The sequence below is a fragment of the Anopheles funestus genome (genome assembly GCF_943734845.2).
Source record: "Anopheles funestus chromosome X unlocalized genomic scaffold, idAnoFuneDA-416_04 X_unloc_59, whole genome shotgun sequence".
Taxonomy (NCBI): domain Eukaryota; kingdom Metazoa; phylum Arthropoda; class Insecta; order Diptera; family Culicidae; genus Anopheles; species Anopheles funestus.
Genome location: NW_026045186.1, coordinates 77,242 through 82,500, shown reverse-complemented (window position 1 = coordinate 82,500; position 5,259 = coordinate 77,242). Strand labels below are relative to the sequence as shown.

Genomic DNA, 5,259 nt, shown 5'->3' with positions numbered 1-5,259 from the left:
CTGAGTTGGCCTAAGTTGGCCAAAAGTACCGATAGAGTACCCACAAGAAGCACTGAGTTGGCCTAAGTTGGCCAAAAGTACCGATAGAGTACCCACAAATAGCACCCAGTTGGCCTAAGTTGGCCAAAAGTACCGATAGAGTACCCACAAAGAGCACCCCATGGGCCTAAGTTGGCCAAAAGTACCGATAGAGTACCCACAAATAGCACCGAGTGGGCCTAACATGGCCAAAAGTACCGATAGAGTACCCACAAGAAGCACTGAGTTGGCCTAAGTTGGCCAAAAGTACCGATAGAGTACCCACAAATAGCACCGAGTGGGCCTAACATGGCCAAAAGTACCGATAGAGTACCCACAAATAGCACCGAGTGGGCCTAACATGGCCAAAAGTACCGATAGAGCACCCACATATAGCACCGAATGGGCCTAACATGGCCAAAAGTACCGATAGAGCACCCACATATAGCACCCCATTGGCCTAAGTTGGCCAAAAGTACCGATAGATAATCCACAAAGAGCACCCAATTGGCCTAAGTTGGCCAAAAGTACCGCCAAGTAGCACCATAGAGGCCCGAGTAGAGCGAAATGTGGGCCAAATTGAACATTTGAAAATTTTTACAAGTCCAAAAAATTTTCTAAGTCCAGAAAATTTTCTAAGTCCAAAGAGTTGGACAAATTTCCTTAGGCCCAAAGGTTGCACTGAATGTTCCTAAGTTGGCCATCAGTACCCATGAAGTATCGCGAAGGTTCACCCGAAAGACACAATACGCCCTAAAGTACCCACAGAGTACCCACAAGTTGCACCCAATTGGCCTAAGTTGGCCAAAAGTACCGACAAGTAGCACCATAGAGGCCCGAGTAGAGCGAAATGTGGGCCAAAGTACCGAGTAGTTGCAACAAATGCCCAAATGGATACCAAAATGTGGTACCAAGCACCTAACTGTTGCAACAAATGCTAGCTTTCTGAGCAAAAGCTGTGGACCAATTTCGTAGAAGAACCGCCTAGGCGAAAAGGCAAAAATCGCCGAAGCTGGCCCGCTCGCAGAGCTCGCGGGCCAGGAGATACTCATAGGGCGATTTACTAGAGTGGGGAACTTGAGAATTTTTGTGTCCGAGACTTTGGGCAACTTCGCGGCCGCCCCCTTAAAGTAAAAGATTTTCTCTGGGTGCCTAAAATTCGCAATTCCCGCAAAGTCGGGAAGACGTTAAAGTTTTTGCCCAAAAAATGGCCATCGATTTAAGGTGATTTTCCAATAAGAAAATGCTTCCTATTTTGAATTTTTTCGAATATTTCCTAAACTAAGCGTCGGAGCACATGGCCGTGGAGGAACTTTTGGTAGCTTTTGGCAAGGGCTATCGGATGAAATAATAAGAAAGGCCATCAGAGCGATATTGGATTAATGCGGGCTCATAAACGCACCTGAGAAGTGAAAATTGGTACCTTGCACGCAGGATGCAAGAAATGCTTGAGTGTTAACCATCATCGGTACCAAGTACCTAGGTTATATCGAGTGCGTAGATGGAAGTCGGTACCAAAGGGAAACCTTCCTAGGCTAGGTGCACGCAAGTGAGTATGGATCGATCAGTAGAAAGATGGGAAGCCCAAGGAAACCTTCCTAGGCTAGGTGCACGCAAGTGAGTATGGATCGATCAGTAGAAAGATGGGAAGCCATAGGAAACCTTCCTAGGCTAGGTGCACGCAAGTGAGTATGGATCGATCAGTAGAAAGATGGGAAGCCATAGGAAACCTTCCTAGGCTAGGTGCACGCAAGTGAGTATGGATCGATCAGTAGAAAGATGGGAAGCCCAAGGAAACCTTCCTAGGCTAGGTGCACGCAAGTGAGTATGGATCGATCAGTAGAAAGATGGGAAGCCCAAGGAAACCTTCCTAGGCTAGGTGCACGCAAGTGAGTATGGATCGATCAGTAGAAAGATGGGAAGCCCAAGGAAACCTTCCTAGGCTAGGTGCACGCAAGTGAGTATGGATCGATCAGTAGAAAGATGGGAAGCCATAGGAAACCTTCCTAGGCTAGGTGCACGCAAGTGAGTATGGATCGATCAGTAGAAAGATGGGAAGCCATAGGAAACCTTCCTAGGCTAGGTGCACGCAAGTGAGTATGGATCGATCAGTAGAAAGATGGGAAGCCCAAGGAAACCTTCCTAGGCTAGGTGCACGCAAGTGAGTATGGATCGATCAGTAGAAAGATGGGAAGCCCAAGGAAACCTTCCTAGGCTAGGTGCACGCAAGTGAGTATGGATCGATCAGTAGAAAGATGGGAAGCCCAAGGAAACCTTCCTAGGCTAGGTGCACGCAAGTGAGTATGGATCGATCAGTAGAAAGATGGGAAGCCATAGGAAACCTTCCTAGGCTAGGTGCACGCAAGTGAGTATGGATCGATCAGTAGAAAGATGGGAAGCCCAAGGAAACCTTCCTAGGCTAGGTGCACGCAAGTGAGTATGGATCGATCAGTAGAAAGATGGGAAGCCATAGGAAACCTTCCTAGGCTAGGTGCACGCAAGTGAGTATGGATCGATCAGTAGAAAGATGGGAAGCCCAAGGAAACCTTCCTAGGCTAGGTGCACGCAAGTGAGTATGGATCGATCAGTAGAAAGATGGGAAGCCATAGGAAACCTTCCTAGGCTAGGTGCACGCAAGTGAGTATGGATCGATCAGTAGAAAGATGGGAAGCCCAAGGAAACCTTCCTAGGCTAGGTGCACGCAAGTGAGTATGGATCGATCAGTAGAAAGATGGGAAGCCATAGGAAACCTTCCTAGGCTAGGTGCACGCAAGTGAGTATGGATCGATCAGTAGAAAGATGGGAAGCCATAGGAAACCTTCCTAGGCTAGGTGCACGCAAGTGAGTATGGATCGATCAGTAGAAAGATGGGAAGCCCAAGGAAACCTTCCTAGGCTAGGTGCACGCAAGTGAGTATGGATCGATCAGTAGAAAGTGGGAAGCCCAGTACCAAATGCCCTAGTGAAGACCGTAAACGAATATCATGAACCGAGAAGGAGCACCAAATGCCCTAGTGAAGACCGTAAACGAATATCATGAACCGATAAGGAGCACCAAATGCCCTAGTGAAGACCGTAAACGAATATCATGAACCGATAAGGAGCACCAAATGCCCTAGTGAAGACCGTAAACGAATATCATGAACCGAGAAGTAGCAACGAATGCCTGAAAAAGTACCAAGTCCACGGTATAGAGTAACGAGAGTTAACCGCCGTGATGTATGCAATGAGGGCAGCCATTGCATGGGTTCTGGACTTGGTTCGCGAATAACTTTTTTGCTAGACATCGGACAAAGTTGACGTGGAAGAACGAAATGTAGCATTTGGTGCCACCTATCCAAAACTTTTTCAAGATTGAAGATCCGATCGATACAGCCTGAGTTATAGGCAAAAGTTGGTGCAAAATTGAGCATTTTTAATGGTGAAAAATCGGTACTCCTCGAATAGCTCCTGTTGGAAGCATCGGACCACATGGTCGTGGAGGAACATATTGTAGCGCGCGGTGTCAAGTATCGACACCCAAAACCGCATGTCCGATGGACGGAAAATGACCAAGTTATAGTGAAAACTTGGTTGCACCAAATTCCCAAAGAAGTGCAACGAGAAGGTGAATGCGATGGTTGTTCGTCGAATAGCTCCGGCCACAGACATGGTAGCGATTAGTGGTGCATGGAAGAAATCTAGCCACAAGTGCCATCTACCCATGGCCAGAAGAAAGTGTGGCCATATCTTGGATACCGGCGGAGCTATGGGGCAAATATGGGCCAAAAATGGTGCAAGTTGGACCAAAAATCCGAAAAAGTACCTAGGTAAATGCGATGGTTGTTCGTCGAATAGCTCCGGCCACAGACATGGTAGCGATTAGTGGTGCATGGAAGAAATCTAGCCACCAGTGCCATCTACCCATGGCCAGAAGAAAGTGTGGCGATATCTTGGATACCGGCGAAGCTATGGGGCAAATACGGGCCAAAAATGGTGCCAGGTGGACCAAAAACCCGAAAAAGTACCTGGGTAATGCGATGGTTGTTCGTCGAATAGCTCCGGCCACAGACATGGTAGCGATTAGTGGTGCATGGAAGAAATCTAGCCACAAGTGCCATCTACCCATGGCCAGAAGAAAGTGTGGCCATATCTTGGATACCGGCGGAGCTATGGGGCAAATACGGGCCAACAATGGTGCCAGGTGGACCAAAAATCCGACCAAGTGCGCGAGGCGCTTTCGTGAATAGCTCCGGCCACAGACATGGTAGCGATTAGTGGTGCATGGAAGAAATCTAGCCACAAGTGCCATCTACCCATGGCCAGAAGAAAGTGTGGCCATATCTTGGATACCGGCGGAGCTATGGGGCAAATATGGGCCAAAAATGGTGCAAGTTGGACCAAAAATCCGAAAAAGTACCTAGGTAAATGCGATGGTTGTTCGTCGAATAGCTCCGGCCAGAGACATGGTAGCGATTAGTGGTGCATGGAAGAAATCTAGCCACAAGTGCCATCTACCCATGGCCAGAAGAAAGTGTGGCCATATCTTGGATACCGGCGGAGCTATGGGGCAAATACGGGCCAACAATGGTGCCAGGTGGACCAAAAATCCGACCAAGTGCGCGAGGCGCTTTCGTGAATAGCTCCGGCCACAGACATGGTAGCGATTAGTGGTGCATGGAAGAAATCTAGCCACAAGTGCCATCTACCCATGGCCAGAAGAAAGTGTGGCCATATCTTGGATACCGGCGGAGCTATGGGGCAAATATGGGCCAAAAATGGTGCCAGGTGGACCAAAAACCCGAAAAAGTACCTAGGTAAATGCGATGGTTGTTCGTCGAATAGCTCCGGCCACAGACATGGTAGCGATTAGTGGTGCATGGAAGAAATCTAGCCACAAGTGCCATCTAGCCATGGCCAGAAGAAAGTGTGGCCATATCTTGGATACCGGCGGAGCTATGGGGCAAATATGGGCCAAAAATGGTGCAAGTTGGACCAAAAATCCGACCAAGTGCGCGAGGCGCTTTCGTGAATAGCTCCGGCCACAGACATGGTAGCGATTAGTGGTGCATGGAAGAAATCTAGCCACAAGTGCCATCTACCCATGGCCAGAACAAAGTGTGGCCATATCTTGGATACCGGCGGAGCTATGGTGCAAATATGGGCCAAAAATGGTGAAGTTGGACCAAAAATCCGACCAAGTGCGCGAGGCGCTTTCGTGAATAGCTCCGGCCACAGACATGGTAGCGGTTAGTGGTGCATG

General features: G+C 48.5%; 1 long non-coding RNA gene across 1 annotated transcript in view; it reads right to left on the bottom strand.

The window, feature by feature from the left end:
* The window catches only part of LOC125773861 (uncharacterized), a 70,488-nt gene extending 65,541 nt beyond the window's left edge, over positions 1-4,947 (bottom strand). Inside the window, exon 1 of the long non-coding RNA XR_007420422.1 lies at positions 4,025-4,947. This is a non-coding gene — a long non-coding RNA (uncharacterized LOC125773861). The remainder of the gene's footprint in view (positions 1-4,024) is intronic.
* Positions 4,948-5,259: the final 312 nt, after the last annotated feature.